At 36.0% G+C, this 25,044-nt stretch overlaps 1 protein-coding gene across 4 annotated transcripts in view; it reads right to left on the bottom strand.

The window, feature by feature from the left end:
* LOC135833138 (irregular chiasm C-roughest protein-like) overlaps positions 1-25,044 on the bottom strand; it is a 327,416-nt gene that overhangs the window by 121,943 nt on the left and 180,429 nt on the right. Inside the window, exon 5 of one of the 4 annotated variants that reach the window (XM_065346787.1) lies at positions 3,459-3,526. The exons of the other annotated variants lie outside the window; for them this stretch is intronic. The gene's annotated coding sequence lies outside the window, so the exon portion shown is untranslated. The remainder of the gene's footprint in view (positions 1-3,458; positions 3,527-25,044) is intronic. 4 annotated transcript variants of the gene reach the window in all.

Here is a 25,044-nt window from a genome sequence, read left to right as displayed (position 1 = left end):
GCCTATGGATGGTACCGTCCGGTTATTTCCACCATTTCAAAAAATCTGCCAAAAATTGAAAATTCAACTTTGGCAGCTGAAAATTTGGTTCTGAGGTCTGGGCGACATGCTCTTTTACGAGTAGTGAGCCAAATTTCAACCGAATCGAAGTCGACAGATTGAAAAGGTTTTTTTTTATTTAAGTACGTGAATTCTACGGTTTGAAATTAAGTTTAGTAGGTCTCCACAATTTCGACGAGTTTGATTTTCATTTCATCACGTACCTACCAAACTGACGCCAGCAAAACACAATAAAACACTCGCTGTGTAACTTAAGCTTTTATACAAGTAGTTACCTCCCCCCTCTGCAACTTTTTACCCATATCGTGAAAGTTTGACCATTCACTGTGAATTTTATTCAATTCAAATATCAAAGCTGTTTTCGTAGCAGTTTGCTTTGATTGAAAAATCCACCCAAGGTATCAAGAATGTAACCACACAGCAGCTCGAACTTCATCATCGAATCGAGTTTCTCCAAAGAGAATAATACACAGACATACTACCATGAACACTTCACCCTCTACATATAACGAGCGCATTCCGCGAATTCTCGTAAATCTGCATATTATCACATTGGAATGTAACCATAGAGGAAAGGAGATACCTAAAGATAGAGTGAGACTGGAACCTGGCGAGTTTGGCTAGTCTTTGAAAAACACCCCGATTCCGTATGCGGTTTACCCTTGTCACTTGGTTAAACGTTGCTATCAAAGCGACGATTAAAATCGCTAAATGGTCCGTTGAGCGTTTTAAACGATTCTCGTATAACGTTTGTGTTTTTTTTTCTCGCAATAGCCCAACCAAGACCACGTTTACGTACAATAATCATCTAAACGGAAACTAGAATCGAGTAAAAAATGAAGAGAAAACTAATTTACCATTGTGCAGTTGGTTTTCCTTCATCGTATATACTAACGTAGACGTACCACACAACGTTCATTCATCGCTTTACAAAATGGAAAATAACATAGCGAAACGCTATAGAAAAACTTTATTGCAACAAATGTAGTATCTGGTAGTTTTTTTTTCGCCAGCTCTAGCGCGATCGAAATAAGAAAACTATATTTTTCAAATAATGTCGCCGAATGATGTAAAAATAAAACACTTTTTGACAGCTTTTTTTTCACTCCTATCTCGATGCTCTGGTTACCTACCTATGCTCTTACTCCCAGTGAGTTAATTTTTCTTCTCACTCTGCTCGTCGACATTTTCATCAGGCTGAGGTACGATTCTCTCTTTTTCACCTTCTGCAACTACGCGAGAATTGTGCGCTCGTCCGAGAGTAAGTAAGTGAGAGAGAAAGAGAGAAATGACGCGAGCTCATAAAATTCACTGTGTACTAGAATTTCTCCTTATAGTAGCAATTGAATTCGCGAAACTATTGATTCGACGAGAGTAAAGCACTCGTAGTAGAGTAGAGAACACGTCAAAATGTAATTTATTTCGTAAAAAGCTCGTCTAGATGTGAAAACGTTATCGCTACTCGTCTATCAAATTATTTATTTTAATTAACGACCATTTTAAGATTGAAATTCGTTTGTTTTAAACATAGCGACGTGATTTAAATTCAACATCGTTTAAAAGCAAATATCCTCATTGAAATTTCCTCTCGACGTGTCTAGTGCATGAAAAATATTTCTTATATGAGCGTAAGCTTACACCATGCCATACGATCAACATGCAAGGTAGAGAGAGGTATGCTATTCTACGTACATACAACATGCATAATATACTTTGATGACGTCATTCGAGCGAAACGGAAACGCGAATACCAAATTAAACGTCGCTTTTCGTCAAAGTAATTGGAACCGAGTGAAAATGCAGTACTATAGGTACTTGATGTATTTGAAAAGTATCCAGTCACTTTTAGATAGGTACCTCTACGTCTACGCATATGTAAAGGCGGATTATTTTAATCGTCTCGTGTGTCTTTTTCATCTTTCGAATAGAATTTCACCTTTGTAAAAACAAAACACATTCTTTTTTCGGGATTCATTTCCAGAATGAATGAACATCTCCATTTAATAATGGAAATTATAAAATGCTTCTCAAACTGTGACAAAAAACGATGATACAAGAATATTCACATATTTTGGAAATACTCGTATGTACATCAACTGATTGGGAAATAAATTGAGGAGAACTTTTTCGGTTTCGATGAAAACTTATTCCAAAATGATACCCTGAATAAACAAGCTCTCCTAAGAAAATACATCTCAGTTACCAACTCCACGAGTTGAAATTACACCCGATTAATTAAGTTGGAAAAATTTTCATTCCATCTCGTTAAAATAATTTTAATATCATTTGAGTTGAAATGGAGAGCAGAACATGAAGACGATACGACGACGACGGAGTAACAGTATGACCATCGAATAACATTTTCTTATATCTTCTGTGTACTTTTGTACTTGTGTAGTTTCTGTACGCCTCCTATCGCCTTCGTTGATGCTTTTATTCGACTCATTATTACACCCAGGAGGATGCTATAACTGGAATCTCGTTACACAACCCTTCACGACAGTTCTATGTGTTGGATTTTCGCTTCACGGTTTTAATGGGTTTTTACATTCGAGCCAAACGCCAAGTCGGAAGCGTTCATTACTTTTTTGGTAAAATGCACGCTCGATTACGTCAACGTGAAGTTTAACTAAACGTGGTGTTCATACTATAATAATATGAGTGGAATTTCTTGCAAACGTCTGTTTTATAGAAAATATTACACATACGTACGGTAGGTGAGTACTTATATGGAATCATATACAAGGTAAAATTCAAGGCATTGAACTCATCTCTTGCAAGTTCATTTTTCAACCCTCAAACATGTAGGTAGGTATCTGGTGCATTGTATTTCTCGACTGTTCTCTCGCAGCAGATATACTTACCACATCTTTTTAAATATTCATTAAGTACCAAAGTCATGAATTTTGCATTTTTTTTTTGTTCTCTAGACTAAAGTTGACGAGCAACCGAATAGATAATTATGCATGATTTTAAATAAGAAGTTCTGAAAGCTTCTGTGCTTCATCACCAATTCAAAAATTGAAGTCAAATGTCCAACTGCATCAAAATAAAAATATAAATTTCATTCATATAAAAAAGCATAGGTAGGTGCCTTATCGATTTTTTCAGACAACTTTTCAACTTTTTTGAAAGAAAAAATTTCTTCAAGAGCTTAAATAGGTATAATAGGTTTTTCAAAATTTCCAAAAAAATAACTTGGAAAAATCAAAAATTACAAAAACCAAAAAAAAAAAAAAAAACGAGCCCATACAAAGTCAAAATTTTTAATACACAAGTGTCTAGGTAAGATGAGAATGAATTCTCTTTTCTAGGAATGAAAACACTCACTCATGACTCATGTACTCGGAGATGTTCTGCTAATTTAACACTAAGGTAAGCATGCACTCAAAACTTACTCATTTCTTCCTCCGAAAACAAATATACCTATAAACATTCGATTACTACCACTGCATCACTTACCTACCTGAAACAAAAATCAAATACAAAATTCAATTAATACCTATTAATTATACCTATTAGTTAAAGAATTAGTAGATACCTATGTAATTAATAAATTACAATAGTTAAACAGTTTGGAATTTCTGAAAATGCTGTAAGATTTAAATTAGGTAGACATAATTTTTGACAGTTCCCTCTTATTCCTAAGATTTTAATGGAATCTCTCGAGCATAGAAATGCCAACTACCAAAAGAAAAAATTTGCTATACTTACTGGTATTTTTCAAGAGTAGGCAAATTCTTGTTGTTAATTGTCATCTCAATAGAGTCAACATACAAATAAATGTATTGTAAAAAATAAATAAGTTAACGAACAAACGAATGGACAAATGAACAAAAACAAACAAACAAACAAATGAACAAACGAACTAAGGAGCCAACGAACCAAACAAATAAACAAACCAAAAAATCGAACAAAAAACGTTCAACTAAGTAAATTGACTGGGCGTAACAAACAAACAAATGAACAAACAGAACGAAGGAGTAAACAAACAAAGCAAACAAATAAATAAACCAAAACCAATTTAAGTGGACAAATGAACGAGTGAACAAAAAACCGCACAACTAAATAAATGGACCAAACAAATAACAAACAAACAAACAAAACAAAACAAACAAGTGAAACATTTACTAAGCAAACTTAGGCACAAGCATTAAAACAATCGAATAAATTCAACGAGCAAACAACAAAGCAAGTCAAGCAAACAAGCAAACAATCAATCAATAGAATTGACCGCCTTTGACTTTCCTTTTTTTAAAATTAGAGACAGACTTTGATTTTAAAAAAAATTATGAGAAAACTCCAAAAGACTACAGGAAAACTTTCTGACCCCTGACTGGAACCACCACTTTTTTAAAGATGTTTCGGATTTCAAAAGTTCAACTTTAAAATAATTTGTACAGTTTTTTTGATTTTGATTCTGTGATATTTGATTATATGTAGGTACAATATGTACATTCAACTTTCGAGCGGCTTTACATGACTTACCAAGAGGATTCGATTTTGGACCTAGGTAGGTATTCAAAAAGTGGAAAATTTTCAAAAATGGTGTTCTTACTTTCTAGAATAGATGAAATAATCACCACCAAACTTTTTATTTTTTTTTGATTTTCGAAGCAAATTTTGACATTTGAAATTCTGATTAAAAAAGTGATAATTCATAAATCAGGGATCCAAAATTTCCCTTGGTCTTTCAAGGTTGCCCTGAAACTTTCTATCAAACCTGACCCTTCAGTTGAACTTCTCATTTGTGATTTTGGACAACAAATTAAATGACGGAAGATGACACTTGAAGTCACTTGAATTCTCTTTTTTTAAAAATTGGGTGGACGAGTTTTTACCCCAAAAATTGTATCTATGTTTCCAGACCAGTAGATAGAGAATTCAATCCACCTCCTCCCTCCTTTCTCTACCTCCAATGAACTGGCCTCTTGAAATATTTCCTTGATTGCAAACTTGCAAAAAAAATCAAAGTTCACCCCAAAGCATTTGCACTTTCAACACCAAGTCTAGTCCTTATACGTATTTAGGCATTAGTTAATTCAAACTTATGGCTAACTTTTTGATAAAGTAGCTCAAATAGGAAATTGTACCAGGGAGATTCAAACGTTCAGATTTAAAACCGTTGAAACATCGCTGGTCAGTATCATTTCATAATTAAAATTCCCTTTCCGGCCTGTTCAAAGTTTAATGTTTCAATTAAAAGCGAAAGCGAATTGGAAACTGGAGATACCTAAAACGTCACATAAAAATACAAAAATATAGCTAGACTACGAGAAGCAAAATCCTCCCCAGGAAGAAGCTAATTATCTCTCATTCACTCGTACTTTCAGTACCTATCTAATCAGTACCTCTACGAATGGTTAATAGTGCATACTTTCGTCAAAAAGCAGAAGTGTTGGAATATTATGTTACATGGTATGTACAGTTGAGACAATAAAATAAAAGCTTCGCATACACACAAACACATCTACCTAGTCTCAGGACAAGCAACAAAAACAACAACACGTAAGTACATATAAGTATGGCGAAAAGAAAAACATCCAGTATTAAATAGAAACTCGTATAGTTTCAACTAGATACAGCGGATAGTGGATACGTTCAAGGGGAAAATATTCTCGGTGTAGTTATTATTTTGTGACACGAGCTTTGGCCGTATTACCGAGTCTAATATAAGTTTATCGTTCGAACGATGCTATTACCGAATGAAATAGGTTATAACAAGTGGATGTCATGTTCATATTAGATGTATAAATAGCACTTTAGCCTTATTATAAGGCGACATTTTGTCTACAATTTAGAGTTTACTAGACAATCCGACTATTCCTTAGCCGATATTAAATTAAATGGAAAACAGCTCTTTACATCGCTATATACTCTAAACGGCTTTAAATGCATTACTTGGACCGTTAAATCTCTAGCCGGAATTAGATTTCGTCCGAATATGGAATTTTCTTCTCTTTTAAACACTGTTGCTATAAAGTTTTCTTCCCTTATAGTGCTACAGTCGGTTGAAAAATACCCCTACGAACCGTTTAAAGATACGACCACGTTGAATATGTAAAGGAATATCTGCCTAACAGACCTATACCTACCTACTAAACTTTGACGAAATTTCAAAACTCGATGCTGATTAAATATTACTTCCTGTTTTGTCCAAGATATAGCGTGTGTCATCGATTCGCGCAGTCAAATACACTCGAAGAATGATCTTTGAATTATGTAAAGCAGTATAACGTTTTTTCTTATTTTTCTTCTTTCTTTATTTTGATGGAATAAATTATTTGCTGTCAAAGTGTCAGATGAATAGGATTAGGGAAACTTGGAAGAGTTTTAATTTTAAATAAAATATGTTCGTATTGAAAAAGTTGGGCTGTTATTTTTCACGAATTGTGATTTTCTCACAAGTAAAAAAAAAAAAATGCCAAGTTGGAATGAAAAAATCTCTCGAAATGTGAAGTTTTAATCTGCAAAGTTTCGTGAGTTTTCAAAGTGACAGAAAAGAAGTAGGAGTTTATTCAGTTATTGAATCGTCTTACGGTGTACTGTCTTTCAAGGTTAGAAAAAATATGAAAAAAAAGACGAGAATATTAAGTTAATTCCTTTTTAACTGAATTTCTCGCGGTTTGAGATCAAGATTTGGCAATTGGTAAGTCGTATAATTTTCCCGAAAAGCTGGCGTTTTTTATTTATTTGTTTTTTCGTAATGTCTAGGATGAAAGTATGGTTTATGAAGAAGATCTGATTGGTTTAGAGGATTTATGGATAGTAAATTATGAAATACAACTGTAATTAGTGAAGGAAGAAATAAATTGAACTGTCTTTATTATGTTTGCAAATAAATACGTAATTATTTTGAAATTACGGTTTTTACTTCGAAAATCCAGGGTATGTGCTTTCTCACTCCATTACGATGCATTTTGGGCCCAGAAAGGCCTTTGGCAAGGGGAGCTAAGTCCTCCGAGGCACCAAAATAAACATTAAAAAAATATTCCATCCATTAATTCAACTTTTTGGTTTTGAGATGTGAAAGTTCGAGTTGAGTATTAGGTAAATTCTGGGAATAATTTTACGTCATAAAAGCCCACTTTAGGAAGGAAAAGGTGAATATTTTCTGATTCAGGAATTTTTTCTACTAATAAATTGCAAATTGAGTAGAAGGGGTTTGGTCATTCCACCTCAATTCGACCAACGTTTTTGAGTCATGTCTTTCGATTTCACCCAGATTTTTTTTTACAATGTCTACCCACCCAATAAGTAAGAAACCTGTAGGGGGAGAAAGTAATTATGCGTATTTTCTCTCTTCGTCTATGGTTGTACTCGTAAAATGCACACGTCCGTGTCCAAAATGTGGGGGGCACATCTCGAAATCGAACACATTACTTTTGTTGATTCTCGATATAATTGCATTTCTTCGCATACGTAAATGCAATTATCCACCAACATTATGTCCTCTGACTCTTTCCTAAGGAGCCAAGTGAACCATAACAAATACACGATTTAACGGGGAACTTGATATCGTGAAGCGTGAAGTCATAAATTAGTAGAAAACGTCATAAGTTGTTCAGGTAGGAAGCCCTGATAATAGATCTTTTCAGGGTTAAAGCGTAGGAAGGAAATTATGACATCCCAATTAGCTAAATAATAAATTCATGTATTGATAGCGTGAAAACGTAATATCACAGGTTGCTCAAATCATATATGTACATGAATGAGACTTCTATAATTAAATGATAATTATAAACTTCTAGTAGAAAACGTAATAAATCGAATGCGTAATTTGATGGCAGGCTTTCAACGTTTTTAGTTGCATATTGAGCCCAAAACCGAAAAGCTCATATACAACCCCCTGTTGGGGTCTTGGTTAAGGACATCGCGTTCTCTGGAGTGCCATGTCTACTGACGAGCTTTTAACCCTGACGCCCAAGTGCTAGTTACATTCCACGGTTCCTCATTTATGATCCTTCATGACTTATATCCCACGATACGGTGGAGATATAAGAACACGTAAGGTGGGACTCGATATGTTGGTCCATGATGAATGGGATACATAAGTTCCAAGCGTCCTTAGAAAGCGTATCCACAGCATAAATTGGTATTTTGTAAGTCTTGGTTACCAAGGTATTCCACTGGGCAGCAAGAAGTCGAAAGCGTGAGGAGGAATGCGTACAACAACTGGAACAGCTAGCGTGGTGAGTTGTTGGAACTAACAACTGAGGAAAAAACGCTTGTGCAGGAGCTTATAAAGGCGAAAGTTCAATGTAAAAGCGGCAGGGATGACAGATATTTGGTGTGAAAGTAGGGACATAACGGTGCGCATCGCGTAGGTCTCATTGGCGGTAGCAAATTGGTGGTGGTATCGTGGAAGGGTTGATGAGTCGCGAATATTTCTCGCAGCTGACATCACAAATACCTTAAATAAAATGCGTATGACGTCACGAGTACCTTGTAGAATTACATAGAAACATTCATTTTCTACTGCCTATAGTGGAAAAAGTGATCATTTCTACCACTACAAACCCAAAATCAGTTTGGTCCCAGCTCCCTCAGGAGGCGGATGGGAGGGGCTTCAACTATTTTCGCATTGTCTTGAGGTACTTAATTTGAGCAGTGCATACCTCCAAAGCTATGACACTTTGATCAAAACTGATTTCACAGTACAAAAGGGAATTGCATTTTGAACTTTTCAAGTATTTTGACATTTTCAAAAGTTGAAAGTTGAATTTTCAATTTCAAAATAGCGCTGCAAGTGGGAGTTACCATTTAAAATCCTGAACAAATTTCCATAGATGTACCTTTTGATGCTTTTTTAAAATATTTAATTTTCGAAATGGGATCTTTTAATGGAGGGGGGAGCACCTCTTCCTCCAAATTTAGGCAAGACTTTCAAAAAAAATCTGCGGGGCATGTGATATATCAAATTGTATGTTTTTGGTTACGCTGAACACGAATATGACGTCAGATTTCTGATTGGACCCCATACACGGCCCCCAGCACTGAAATTGTATGTTTTCACAATATCTCTGAACCCGAATATAGCCTTAGTTTTTCAAATTTACTTCACCCATGGCCCCCAGAACCACACCAAATAGGTAATTATTTCGATATATGGGGTCCAATCAATATTCTGACGTCATATTCGTGTTCGGCGTTACCAAAAACATACAATTCGATATATCACATTCTCAGGATTTTTTTTGAAAGTTTGGGCCAAATTTGAAGGAGGAGGTGCTCCTACATCATTAAAAGATCCCATCTCGAAAATTGAATGTTTCCAAGAAGCATCAAAAGGTATGGTGAGTGGTGGAAGGGAAGGGGGAAATTTTCGAAAATAAATGAAACCTACTCCCACCAACCCTTTCGAAATCCATCCGGCTTCAAATGCGACCAAAATATTTACTTATGAAAGTTTAAAGCACCAAGCAGCTTATACGTTTTGCCAAATTGAAAACTGCAGGAAGAAAAAAAAGATGACGCGAATAAAATTGTCGGCGTGGCAATTGCTGACATTGCGAACAATTTGCACCCATAATGCGAGCTAGTTTTTCGTCACTTTTTGTCCCGGCTGCAGGGAATTTGGCTTTTGAAAAAATAATAGCGCTCGTCTACGAAGTTGGTAAGAAGAGCTTCTACTTCGACGCTCTGTTTACAAAGTTTCACCTTAAGAAACAAAAAACTTTTTAATAAGTTAGTTTATCCGGCCAAACGGTTGAATGATTTTCATTTAATAAATTCAATTTAAGTAGACGCCTGGGATACAGTTTTTTTCTTTCCCCCTGTTAGTCTGCTTCTCTCTCTGGCCTTGCTCGTCTGCTTCTCTCTGTTTCTCGCTCATTTCATTATTAAATGCATAACACGGGGACGATGCGATGCGATGGCAAAAAGAGTGGCAGTTTTTCCGAACGATAAAATAAACGGCGATATTTTCATGCCATTTGAAGCGTCTCCGCATTAAAATATTTGTAACTTAACGCCGAGTAGCAGCGAAAATCAGCTCGTTTTTTATGCGGTGCGGCGAAGACGGGTCAAATAAATTTTTTTTCCTCTCAGGTTTTTTTACACCTCGCCCCTGCGAGCTTCTGTTTCGCCTTTCGGGAGTTTCATTTCCATTAATGTCCTCGCGTTGTAATTTATACGGCGCGGATAAAGCTCAACCAAATAAAAACACACAGAAAACCAACCCGTTTAAAAGCCCAAACAAATCTGTGTTAAAAAGCTTTTTTTTTCGGCGTTTCTTTTCGCTTCCCAGCCCATCTGTTTTTTTTCTACCATGTTGGCTGCAGTAGCGGCGTGCAAATATATTCATACATTTCGCATTCCGCCGGATAACTTTTGACTCTTTGCGACTAACAACAACTTCTTTAATTACCATTTTTAGCGCGAGCGTTGCTGCGGCGAATTTCTCACATTTTTTATCCTCTTTTCAAAGTGGCTATTTTAACATCTTGTCTGGTAAGTATTATGCTCTTTATACCTCGTCCAAAGTCTTGAAAAAGCTCCGAATATTTTTAAATATTTACTCTCGACCAAAATACGTGAGAGTAGAGAGGGGGGAAACCCGAGCCAAGTTACCGAAATACGACGGACGCGACGAGGAAATTTCCTAAGCTTTCAACTCGCGCGCTCTGAACGTGGTAACTTGTGTTTCACGAGTTGAAAATATTAATACAATTCTCGAGTCGAAATAATTGCCTAACAAGATGCTGCGCCAGATACAAGCTTTAAAACTTTCCCAGCCAAATGCTGTCCATAAAGTTATAATCTACAAGTAGAACATTTGCCTAATCTAATCGTCGAAAATAATGTTGGCGCGAAACACCACTGCTAACTCGTCGCCAAATGTTTAATAAGAGTAAATTACTCGCTGCTTCGTAGTATTACGACCCGGTTGCGGTTATTCGAGCAATTTTTTCACAGACCGCAAAAATATACACTTAATGCAGTATGCCTTGAGTCTACCTCATGGTTATACCTACCTATATACCTATCTGTAGGTAAATCGCCAGCACCATTTTCAAGTTCTCTATACAACTTGTCTAGTTGCAAAAGTCGATACGATTAGCTGAGACCACGTTCAACTTGCAATACCACATTCTAAAATAACTTTTCAAATTTTCTTCAACTGGCTTAGGCTACACACATAAGGCGAGATATATTTCTGCAAGTTCGGTACTTTACTAAGTTTACACGTTTAAAGGAAACGAGAATGAGAAAGGTGGAAACGAAATATGTTTATCGTGTTTATCAAGAGGTGCTAATCTAACGACGAGGTAAGCTTATCACACTCGAGGAACCATTTCAAGTCCATTTTTTCAAAGACCATGAGCTATTTGAAAATGGCGTATTGAATCTCGAAGGTTGATTCTTGAGGTCCAAAACCACATGGAAAGAGCTTTCAAATCGAAGTACCCTTAACCCCTACAAAATGGGTGAAATGGACATTTCTGTTGAAAATTTCCATCTTTGGCGGTTTTCAACCGATTTCTTTTCAAACTTGCACAGATGCTAGACACTATCAACAGTCATAGATCGTGAGAATTTTTTGAAATTTTTTCAAATGTATGTTCTGAATGAAATGCGCATTTTCAGTTTTTTTTTTTTTATGACGCTTTTGGTAACTTCTTCCAGAGGTGCAATCACCAAAAAATATACATAAATGCATCCAACTAATAAGAGGACGCCTTCTGAACTGGCACCCTCCAATTTGAATGAAACCAATCTAGATTGAAAGACCATATCCTTAAACCTTCCTACCCAAATTTTTAGGCAAAAAAATCATTTTCGAATTATTGGCGAATTTTTGAAAACATAAAAAAGGTAAAACTCGACTACGTTAAGAGTAATTTTTAATCCTTTTCGTGAAATAAAAAGCTTTTGAGCAAAATAAAAAAACGTCAAAAATAATTCCTTCAATTATTCAACTCTCAACCAACATCTCTTTAAATTTCAAATCGCTCTGGAAGAGCCAAAAATCAACATGAGCACCTATAATAAATTTGGCTGATATTTATTTATTGAACACCCTCTCTATCGTTTTAGGTGGTGACCGTGAAATCTCAGGAATGCCATTTTGAAAAGTAAATTTTTAACCAATTTGTAAATTCCAGAAAATGATTAAAAAAATGAAATTACCAATCTAAAACGGTGAATAGGGTGCCCCATAAACGCCAGCCAAAGTTATACGTCCTGAGGTTCATTGTTGGTCTTTCCAGAGTGATTTGAAATTTCTGGAAAGAATAATTGTAAAATTGCTGGAAGCTTCAGAAAGGTTCACTTGGCCTCTTGCGGTCATTGACCCGTCTGTCTGGACTCTCAAGGTCATTAACCTACCTGTCTAGCTTTCCAAGGTCTTCTGTCTGCCTGTCTGTCTGTTCTCTTAAGGTTATTGACTTGTGATTCTTGGACTTGCTATGTTACTGATCTACCGTTCCAGCTTCCAAAAGTTGTCTGTCTGCCTGTCTAGCTTCCCAAGGCCATCTGTCTGTCTGTCTGTCTGTCTGTCTGTCTGGCATCTTAAGGCCGTCGTTATGGCTGTCAGGTCTCTTAAGGTCATTGGCCCATGACTTTCAGTGTCATTGACCTACCTGTCTGGCTGTCCAAGGATTTCTGTATGGATTTCAGTTCTCTTAAGTTCATTGACCCAGGTGTCTGAACTTTTGAGGTCATTGACCTACCTGCCTAGCTTTACAAGACCGTCTGCTTGCCTGTCTGTCCATCTATCTAGCTCATCAAGGTCATTGACATGTTAGTATGGCTTATAAATGGTCGACTGTCCTGTCTAGCCCATCAAGGTCATTGGCCCTTCAATATGGCTTTCCAAGGTCGTTTGGTTTGTCTGCCTGTCTTGTTTCTCAAGGTCATTGAATCACCTAACTGGCCTCTCAAGGTCATTGAACCACTAGTGTGGCTTCCTGAAGTCGTATGTCTGCCTACCTGGCTTATCAAGGTCATTGACCTGATCGTTTGGACTCCTAAGGTCGTCTGTATTCCAGTCTAGCCTTTCAATGTCGTTGATCCGTCTGTGTGGACTCATGTTTTCTTTATAGTCTCACCTTCAGAAATAGGGATACATTTCTCATGCAGGCGCAGGACCTTTATAAATGCATGAAACTGATTTTTCCAAAATTTTTCCGGCCTAAAATGGTCTATTTCGGAGGGAATTTTTTTACTTAGCCATAAACTAGACGTCCAGTTTACACTATTTGACCTGAACTTAAACTAAATTTTTCAATTTTTGCACGTTTCGTAATTTTTATGTATTTAATAAGTGAATTGCGCCATTTTGGGAACTCTTGGCCCATTTTTCGGGCAACCCATCGAGCTGAAATTCATGTCCAAACTAATCGGATTTTTCAAAATTTAAATTATGCTGAAAACATGAAAAAAATTCATTTTGCTATGAGCCCTCAAAATTTTAGAATGTTGCAAAATTCACACCATTGATGGGAGTTTCTTCGAGCTTGTTCACTGATAATTCAAGTAAAGACTACAGTTAGAGCTTTTCTAAACTTTTCATGGATTGATAAACAATTTTTTTCACATTTTGACAGGACTCGCGTTAAAATAAATAATTTCCATAAACAAATTGAGAGGGCCTTCAAGGCATGGGGTTGAAATTTATCTTTTAAGCTTAAATTTTCAGAATTTCAATTTTTTATCCAAAATACATGATATGTGTTGTCTATGAAGGGGGAAAAATTCAAAATTTTAAAACAAAAGCCCCCATACTTTTTCTATTCGGTTTCACCTCTAATGACCTACCAGCGAATTACCAACCTCGTACGTGGATCATCACTAATCGCAGTATGAAAAAAAATCTTTAAAAGCAATAACGCGCTTTATCTAACACAATGATTTAATTATTCTTACAACCTTTTGTTTCGGCATAAACGATGAAAAATTATATCTATACCTACCAAACGAAGAAACCCGACCGACGCGACGCATTAAATTGTCTAATGAAAATAAAGGTTCAAATTAACCGCAAACTAGAGCATACGTAGTTAAGTTACGTACCAGTTGATTTTCGCTGCGGCATCATTGTCGTCATGTGGTGGTATATTATGGCACATTAATTGCACCAAACCAGGATTACGGTTTTGAAAAGGCCAGGGGTACAGAGAAGGGATGAGTTGAGTAACAGCGTGCACACAGTACATCACATACGTACTATATCTATACTAATACGAATATAAGACACAGTACGCCTTCCTCCTTGCTCGCAGCTTCGTAGATAGATAATTGAGTAAACACACAATATAACGTACCGACGCTAAAAGATCATCAACTTGGGTTTATATTTTGCGTCGAGAATTACACAAGGTAGATAATAATTTTGACATCTTTCTAGTCTGTATAAATATGAAAAGTAGCTCGTCGTCATTAACGAAGAATGGAATATTAATGTCTCCAGAAAGGGAAAAATCTTCGATTGTTGATAAAGTAAAAATTTTCACGGGTATACTCACGTGTACTCTCAGGTAGGTATATGGTACGTGGATATGGGCCAGTAGATTTGAAAAACATTCGAAAAGGTTATCGAAAAAAAGAGCAATTTTTGCCTCGCTTGCAGCTAAAAACCCTCTTTATTATTTTTTATCAAGCTGTATTTTTACGACGTGTACTCAATAAGAGAGAGAAAAGGAGAAAGCTCGAGGAGTGCAGGAGGAAGTGCGTAATATTCCAACGTACACTACACATTTTCTGGACTACATAATACTAAAAAGATACGGTCGTTATTATCGTGTGCTCTCTCATATTGATCTATTTTTGTAGTATACGTTTTTTTAAAGTTATATAATAGAAAATGACCCCCGCGTTTTTTTTCTATTTTTTTATTACACCGAGCTTTTTCCCGCCGGCAATGGCGCTGCTATCTGCAAAATAAACACTCCGAAGGTAAAAGAGACCTTTGAGAAATGCTGACTCGACGAGTTAAATAGGTGTAATGACGCGTCTATAGGTAATGGAGTTTGAATATGGTACGTTGAACGCGATTATCTGTGAAAAGGAATTACCAAGACGAGAAATTCGTTTTTCGTGATGGCTTCTTGCTCGTTCAACGAGTCATTGGCGCAATGAGGTTCGTCCGCCTTGTTTATACATAATCATATAGCTCGACCGAGGTGATTTGGAGGAAGAGAGGGGGGCTGTTTGGGTTAAATGTACGATATTTTTTTCATCCTTGTGTTGTAGCATGGGTTGTGGTTACCCTGTGCCCTTTGCTTCTGCATAACCTCGACAAGAAGTAGAAAAAATTGGGACCACTGTCCATGCCAACGAAAAGTTTGAAATATTTCCATATCTTTTGGATATAGAATTGGATGATTTTTTTTTTTTATATGAACAGGCTGGACATGTGCTGGAGCGAAACACCCACGATTTTTTTCGAAAATTCTCCATCTTTGAGGTTCGATATATCTCCCCTCCAGAGACACTTCCTGAAGAGAAATTTTTTCTGAATAACTTTCAACTCAAAATAAAGATCTCTATACTGAGTTTGGTCAAAATCCTCCAGCATTTTCCTCCTCCTTGAACCACCCTAATATTTCATTCGAGTAAGCTTAATATTCTTGAAATATTGTAGGACATTATTTTTCACAAATGTATTTCCACATTTTCAGAATCGCTGCTTTAGAGGGTGAATTCGTTATAAACGATGATTCTTTTTTTCAGCGTTGTGGTTGATTGAAGCATTGAAAAGCCTGCAAAGAATACGAACGCGGATAATTTGATGAAAATTGAAATGAGAATAGCTGAGTATCAATTACTGCAAATATTGGCGAGGTAATTTAGCGATCAATTAGCATTTTTTTTTGTTCATCGTCGACGACAACGCGAACGATGTGTTCCATCAACTGGAAAAATTTACGACGCAGAGGTCTACAACATCATGATGTAAAAAATCCGCTTCTCATCTACATTCTGCGGTATTCGAAGCTCGAACGAAGCTATGTAAATTAAATTATACCTATATATAGCTGAATTTAAAAATGAAAAAAAAACTGGCATCGAGTTGAATAAAAAAAATCACACTTAATCATTCGTCTGGTAACTGTCTTTTCGTCAATTAATTTGACGCAGGATGTAGGTATAAAGATAGCCAATTTTAAATCACATACACACGTATGTAGATAAAGGTATCATCAAATAGGGGTCTTTTTTTTTCGACGTCAAACCCCCCACGGCCACGTAAATCTGAATAAAATCCGTCGAAAATTAAAACATCATTATGAATACGATAGCCAATAAAAAAAAAATAGAAAATAAAGTCGCAAAAAATATTACCAACTCATTTTTCTCGCGCTCAATTCCCAAAAGGTGCACGAGTAAAAATAAGTGTCGATATTTTTTAAAACGTCATCGCGCCAGAATGGAAATAAAAAATACTCCTCGGTATATGGCAGCTCTACACGTAGGTCTATGTAGGTAGAAGAACATACACTTGCCAACATTTGCCCTCGCTGACTACGTCGAGCTGATTTTCTACTCTCTGGTTTTAATTCTACGCAGTACGAGCTATATACCTACCTAAACCTATATGGAAGCACCGACGACGCGACGAGCGACGAAATGACAATACGAAATCCCATCGGTATACGCGATGTTCGTTTCGAGTATATGTACATACGATAGGTATTTTTTTTCGTACCCTGCAAGGCAACATATCACGCGATAAAATACCTAGCCCATTATACAGGCTGTTTTTTTTTTGCTCGTGTAGTCATTTTAATGAAAAGTTAGACGGGTAGAATGGCTTGAAAAATGGCGAAAAATTACGTCAATTATGAATCAAAATTGATTCGATTTTATTGCCAAATGCCCAATACGTGGATGAGTGGAAGAGCTTCGAATGATGTGGAAAATTGCCATCATTTTTTTTTTTTTTTTGCCAGCAGCTGGATTTATAGCTTTTGTTGAAATATTATTAAATGCTATAGATAGTATCATTGCAACGATTCGAGATTAATTCTGAAGAGAAATAATAATTATGACTCACGAGAGTTATTATTCAGAATGGTGAAATAATGAAAACTACGATTTATTTTTTTGAATCTGGCCACTGAGCGTCTCTCTCCACTTGCTCACTTTTTTTCAAATTGTGAGTGCGGAGGGGAGGGGTAAACCACCTCCGATCAGTGAAGATTGACATCACAGATAACATTTTCGTAGGTTCTTCAAGTTTTTGTCAGAATTATAGGAGCACATTAAAGGAGCACTGAGAGATTGCATCCAAAAAATGAGGTTGATTTTAAAAATTTATGAACGACACGTAACATGTCATAATTTTTTTGTAGTGTGACCATGACCTAGTTAAAAAGCTTGAAGAAGGAAAGGAAGGGAGGAAGAGGGTATTCAAGGGAGCCGGATGAAAAATAAATGCAACATTCAAACGCATTGGCCTTCAAAATTATAAAAATTAATGCACTACAGGTACCTCATGAATTTTGAAATTATTTTTAAATTAAATTTTAATCAAATATCCTAGCAATACTGAACATTTCAAGGATTGGTTTTGCTCCTTATTTGAAATTTTTTGCTTTTTTATCCCCCCCCCCACCTCAACACCAAAAATGGTTGAATTTTATTAGAAAACATTTCCCTATTTTTCATTTCCTCGTTTGAAAAAATGGTGCCGAAATCCTGCTCTCTTAAAAAAATCAAAAAATGAAAGTAGCATGCAAAATGCTCGATTTTTTGCATCAGAATTAATTTTAAATACCCCCTTATTCGAGGAAATCTTCTTCTGTTGTTCTTAAAAAGTACAGTTTTTAAAATTTTGAGCAAAATAACTTTCATTTTTTTTTTCATAAAATAATTCCTTTCAACTTTGAAAAGGAGACAACTTTGTTTGAAATTATCTGAGAAAGGATTCCTTTCATAAAACAATAATTTGAAATAATTCAGATTCAGAAATTGAAAATTTTCAAAAAAAAATTTGGCGTCTTTGTTCCCTTTCCTAAGAATGAGATCCCATCTTGTAAATTTGAATGATGAAGAAGAAACTAAAGAAAAGTTTTGAGTCTTGATTTTAATTTTGTTCAACTGTTTAAATATCAGTAACAGTTTTCAACTTTGGTAATTTTCATGAAAAGTTTAGATTTCTTCCCAAAAGTTTAGGTTCGAGGTTTTTGAACTTTAAAAAATTGCTGATTTTAAATTTTCTACATAGGTATTTATTTTCTTTAAAATTTCGCAAACATATTCGTTCCAAGTTCAACCAATCTTAAGACAATAATATGAGCCTTCAAAATTCTGAATTTTTGCAAGAAATCGCAAATGCGCGAAATTACCGACCCCTCCCCCCACTTTTACAGTTTGGAGCGCGAATGATGATGATTGAAAAAGTCATGGCGATTGAAATCGCGTATTTACGGCAAACTGGTTATGCAATTTTATTAACATCTTTCAAATACTACGGTTTGCTTACGATAGCGATTTGAAGGCAGAACTAAACTGCATTTTTCATGTTGACCGAGGACAATTTTGACTCAAAATTATGGATTTTTTCACGTTAATTTGAGATGTTGCACTTTTTAAATAGGCTTTCTCGTCGAAAAGGGACACCGCTCCTCGAATTATTCGGAGTATAAGATGAAAAAAAAATGAAAACACGTGGAACATATCTCAACGTTTTCAAATGTGTTGAATTACGAATATGACCTTTTTGTTTTTAGGATTCCCAGCCTCCCCGAGGCATTGTAAATTTACTATTTTTTTCTATTTTCCATTCCAGACAATTTTTCAAACAGTAAAATGCTGATGGGTGCGATGTTTTAATATTTTTATTTGGTAAATAGAAAATTTTTTCAATTTTTATCGAATAAGTAAACCTAAAAACATTCACGTGCTATTTGTTGATTTTGATATTAACGATTTTTCAAAGTGATCCTCCAATTAAATTAAACGAACATTGAATTCGAAAAAATTTTAATGTTGTCTACATCGATGATTTTTTCTTCATTAACTCGACGACTTTTTTCGATTAATTTTACTCACAATGAGTACCTTAGAGTCAAACCCAGAATTCTCCACTTTTCATCCTTTTGAGAAAAACGCAAAAAACTGATGAAAGGTGGGAATCAGTAGTAGCAGGTTTCTGATCTCGCCTATATATAGTGCTTCGGGTAACAATCGAATTGACAAAAAAAAAAAATTTTTTCAAGTCTTTCCATAGCAGTAATTCACGATACCATTTTGGAGAATTCTGGTTTTGACTCCAAGTCTGTAAAAAATATCGAAAATACACGAAAATGCATGATAAAATGAGGGATAATTCTAGATTCAAGTCTGTTGAAAGTATCTCAAGGTTGTTTATAGTCGACTAGAATGAAAAAAATTTTTTTTTTGAAGTATTTTTTTCAAAGTTTGACTTGAACCCGGGACTTCGGACCCCCTAACCATCATGGTATCGAATGGGGTAAAATGTTGAATGGCAATTGATGCGTACCTACTAACTGTACCCAAAACGACCATAATCTCATTTTTGAAAATTTTGGACATTTTTCGGAATTTGACTCTGACCCGATACTTTGGACCCCCCTGACTACGTCATTGTGTCAGATAGGTAAAAACGGAGAATGGCAATCGATGCGTACCTACTAACTGTACCCAAAACGATCATAACCTCATTTTTGAAAAATTTGGAGAATTCTGGGTTTGACTCTAAGGTACTCAAGTTACGGTGTATCTCAACAGTTGATATTCAACAACAACAACAACAACAACAACAACAATACTGAATCCAAATCATACAATCCAAGGAACTCTTTTGTCAGGCTCACTTGTTTTGATTTGATCTTTTTTGACCCTCACATTACCCCTGAGAAGAAAAATTCAGTTGTGAAATACAAAATGTTCTATTTTATTTTTATTTAAATTTTTAAAAACCACCCTTGTTTTTTCTGTAATCCGAGTTCTTTAAAAGTCACAATGACCCTAAATTATTATCAAAAATTCAAAACAATAAAAAAAACACAAAAAAAAATGTTTTACTTTTCGAGCTAAATTATTGGTTATGTTTTTGGAGAGCTGCAGAATTCGATCATGAAAAAGTTATGATCTCATTATTTTGATCCATTTCTCCTATTTCTCTCTTTTAACAAGTTCCTGAAGTTCATCCAAAAGAAGAGAAAATAGAAAAATTGGTGCTTTCTTTTTTTTGGGGGGGGGAGGGGGGAGACAGTACGTAAGTAAAATATACATTCAGTTTTAAAATATTATTTACAATAATTAATGTTAAATGTTCGGTAATTGCTGGTAAATGATGGTAATTGACGGTAATTTGTATTAATTGACAGTAAATTTAAGTTAATCAATATCGTTTCTGCAGTAATTGTTCAGGTAACATTTGGTAAGTAAACCGTAAACGAAACTGAAGCAATATTACTGCAAACATTTGAGATGATTCTCATCGTAAGTCTCGATGGAGTTACAATTTACATAGGTAGGTATACGTTGAGATACACTAGGTACCAATGGAAATAATTGGCAAAAACAAAAACGCCAGAGAGAGAACTTTTCCATCAAGAAGGCTGGAATCCGCGTCAAAATTCAAATTGAAATCACATCATAAGATTCGCAATGCAAACTTTACGTACGAAGTACGAGTACACATTACGAATAAAAGAAAATGTAAATAATATAATAATTCGCCACGAATACCTACTCGTACATACTTATATATTGAAGGGTGGTTTTCCAAAACGCATTAAGTCCCAAAAGTAAGTTCCGAGAAAAAGCATAAAACATACTCCCATTTCATTAGAGGGCTTATTTTGAGTATGCAACCAACCTAACATTGAAGTTTAGGTATAGCTTGATATGATCCAACACGCGGTGTTGAGTTGAATGTTGCACAAGAGATTCAACAAGTGTTGAAAAACATGGACTTAATGCGTTTTGGAAAACCACTAGACGTTTTATGTTGAAAATTAGCATTCATTCAGGAAAATTATGAGGTAACTATAAGATAATTATAAAATGAAAGTACCATCTTGTAGGAAAATCAATTTCCAACAAAATGGTTCCTACTACTTACTGTTTATTTTCAATCGCGAGTGCACAAATTGAAGAATTAAAAAAAACACCACGCGAAAAGTACATTTTTCTGCCTTTTCTCCTTTCCAGCTTGCATATTACCATTCAATTCAAAACCTCTTATCAAAAATTATGTTTGTATTTCACTTCTGAGGAATTGTGATTTTTTGAAAGTTTTTGCCTTATATTTTCGAATTACGTTGATATTGATGTCGTTTTCTTGTGATTCGATACTGCTGAGCGCGAAATTCGTATGAAAAAGATTCCATGTTGTAAAAGCAGCTCAATTTTGAAAATGGTGGAAATTTAGGAGAGGGCTAAGTGAGTATCGAATCATAAGAAAACAACGAAAACGACACCACAATTCATCAAAGTACATAACTTTATTTCAAAAATGAATAGAAATTCAGGAGGGGGCTGAGGGCTCCGGAGGGGCAGTTTCAGTGTAGGAGAAAATTTGACGCCATATTCATGCTCAGTGGTATCGAATTATAAGACAATGACACCAACGTCATCAAAGTAACTTCATTCCCAAAATAGTGAAAATTGAGGTGGGGGCTGAGGGCTCCGGAGGGGCTGTGGGGGTGTAAAACAAAATCTAACGTCATATTCGTGCTCAGCGATATTGAATCATAAGAAAACGACACCCTACTCGTTGATAGTCATTTTCCCCAAAATTCGCATTTCACCCCCCCCCCCCACACACACACACACATTTCCCAATTTCCTAACATGGCGCACCACCGCAAAAATTTCGAAAAAGGTATTGGGTCAAAAATACGTCCAAAAAAGGTGTTTCTAAAATGTACCTCGCAATCGTCATTGTTAAATACCATAAAATAAGTTAAAAAACTGAAAACGTCATTTTTGAAGGGTAAATATGGGGGGGAGGGGGTTGAAAATTTCTGTGGCGATACTTCCTAAGGATGCACATATACAACATACTATAAAATTTTAAAAATCAGTTCGTATGGGAACAAGCGATTCTACAAGTGTTAAAAAACATGGACTTAATGCGTTTTGGAAAATCAAGCGCATTTCAACAATTTCACAAAAAGCTGGAAAGAACATGGATAAAATAGGTATTTTAGGTAGGTATGCGTCTCAGATGATGTGTCCTGACGTCACTAACCAAATGGCGCGAAAAAATCAATTTCGAAAAAAATGGACTTAATGCGTTTTGGAAAACCACCCTTCAATATATTGCAGAGAGATCAGCGACCTCGTCGCAGTGTTTGCGAAAGAACACGCAAATCTATACAGAAGCACACGAGCAAATAAGCAAAGTTGAAACCAAGTATGGTATGGTAGTAAGCTAAACAATTAAAAGGGCCGGATATTAATAAAGCGTATGTCGAGCTTTGTAATATTTCGATTATACAATGCTAATAGAACTCGTGGCATGGGACATGGCAGCAATGACACACGCACACCAACATAGGTAAACCAAGTTTCGTCGCCTTCGACGATAAATATATAGGTAACCTTACAAATAACGACGACGATACCGATCGCGCGGTAAACATTTTCTCGCATTTACAAACACCAATTTGCGAATAGGTAACGTATACAGACACATAGTACATACTACATAGCAGCAGACACAGAAACACATATTATACCTACCAACGAGAGAACAAACAAAGGGCAACCTGACCTACTAGGTTTTTCCTCCGAATGATATAAATTTAACGACAAAACCAGGCATCCCAGCTTCAGTCACCCCCTTCCCCCTCCCTCCTCCATTCACAACCACCAAACCGAACCGACGGACGGCTCCGGTGTAATTTCCTTTTATCCAAAAAACATTAAATAATTGATCGTAGTTCGATTATAACGACCAATCGTATCCTATACGACGTACGATGGTATCCGATATTTGAATATTTAAACTGATCCGATGCGACGCTGACATTCGAGAGAGGCGAGAGAAATTTACGCGATTTTTTCGCCTTTGGTGGGTTTTTACGGTTTACGTCGTCGATGCTGCTGTTGTTGTTTTTTTTTCATTTTGCAGGTTTTTTTTTTTACTGCTGTGTTTTTGTTTTATTGTACGTTTCGTTACCCTTTATAGTATAGATATATACGTCGTCGTATTCGCCATCGAGTAAATGATATATTATTTTAATTTGATATATACGGTAATACGAGCCACCCTGTCTTGTACAGGGGTGACCTGTTTCGTCGCAATTCGCGCCAGAAAATACCTATTTATTTTAGTATCGTCCATTTAACCTATTAATCTAATTAGAGATACGGATACGGACTGCGGACGTTGTCGGATGTTTGTTTTTTTTTTCGTGTTTTTTAGTCGCATAGCCGAGCATGCAAATTACTAATTTCGTGTTGGAATTTTCATTTTTTTTTTTTTTTTCGTCGTGAAACATACATACTACATTTGAAGAGGAAACATCAACGTGATGGGCTGTATAAAGGAAAATCTATCGTGTGAAATTTCACTTCAGTATACCTAACCTATACCTATTACCTACCTACGTGTGCTGGTGTCACGCATTATGACGATCCCTCCCCTCCCTCTTCCCTCATCGCCGTTGTTTCAGCACTCAAAACGTCTGTCCGAATTGAACTAGATTTTTTCACCTGACACTCGAAGAAGAATTACGATTTACGAAAGATGAAAAAATAAAACACACGATGACAGTTATATACTTATACGCCTGCGAAAAAAAAACCATAATAATAAAAAAACCATTCAGGAGAACTGCTAGCTCGGCGATGTCTACGAGCGAATTTTTCCCTTTATCTCTATAGCGATGGAAAATTTTCCGCAGCAACAAATGGAGAAGAAAAACGGAAACTTGGTTGGCTAATTAGTGTAGTTGTATACGGCGGCGACGGCAAATACAACGTAAGTCAGGCCAGATGCAAAATGATGTCGATAAGAATGGCGAGGTGGATACCGCCGTTGACCTTTTACCCTCGTCATGTCATAAGGATTTGTATTGTTCTCGAGATTAGGGACTAATTTGACATTTTTCAAAGAATAAAAGGCCTACGGTTAGTATACGCGAGCGCATAAGCGCAAGCTAGGCAACCGAGTTAATATTTCTTTCGGTCTTCTGGTCTCTGGTCTGCCCTCTACTACTACGCGTTCTGTATATTATCTTTGTGACCTGCACGCGTTCTTAATCATTACGGATGGTTTTGCGGTGTGTTAATTGCGAACGACGACCGGCCAAGACTGACCGCGGTTGATATTTGGGTAAAGGGATTTGCATGCTGTGGTGTGTTGTACGAGTTTTGAATCTACGTGGGATGAAGATATTGTCACGAAGGAGAGGAATATCTTTCGGATGGAGGGGTTTTCAATGGGTTGGGGATTTTTGAGAGGGCGAGGGGAGAGATATGAGATTTTGCGAATCGATATGGTAGTTTGAATGAGAAGAGGGGGTGGGAGGTTGATGCAGAAAAAAGAAGAATTGAGGACGCTTTGTAGAGATTTGAAATTGAAAAAATAGATGTAGGTAAGTAAGTAAGTATAATAAAACTATAATTTTTTTTTTTTAAATGTACAAAAATAAAATTTATACCTACTGAAAAAAAAACTTGAAAAATTTGCTGGGCAAATTGAGAAAGGTAAAGGACCATTTTTGGATCACCTTTTTAAAAAAAATCTGTAGGGCATAAATTTCAACATTTTTCAAATTTTATCATCTATACTTGTAAAGGGAACCTTCGTCCACAAAATCTTGGAAAACAATTTTTCGTTCGAAACTGGAGTCTGTGGGACTGTTTTCGCAACCCTCTGAAATCCAGCCCGGTTGTGGTTTTTTTACCCAATCGTAAAATTATACTCATACATCAATAGAAGGTAAGGTAGCTTCCATAACAATCTATCACTGAGAAAAATTTCAATGTTTCACAGATTAAAAAGTTCCAGGAAAAAAATCCAAGACCCAAAAAGTACCAATTGCGGATCAAAAA

This window comes from Planococcus citri, chromosome 1, assembly GCF_950023065.1.
Source record: "Planococcus citri chromosome 1, ihPlaCitr1.1, whole genome shotgun sequence".
Lineage (NCBI taxonomy): Eukaryota > Metazoa > Arthropoda > Insecta > Hemiptera > Pseudococcidae > Planococcus > Planococcus citri.
Note: the sequence above shows the minus strand (reverse complement) of the source record. Positions and strands in the feature narration are given on the sequence as shown.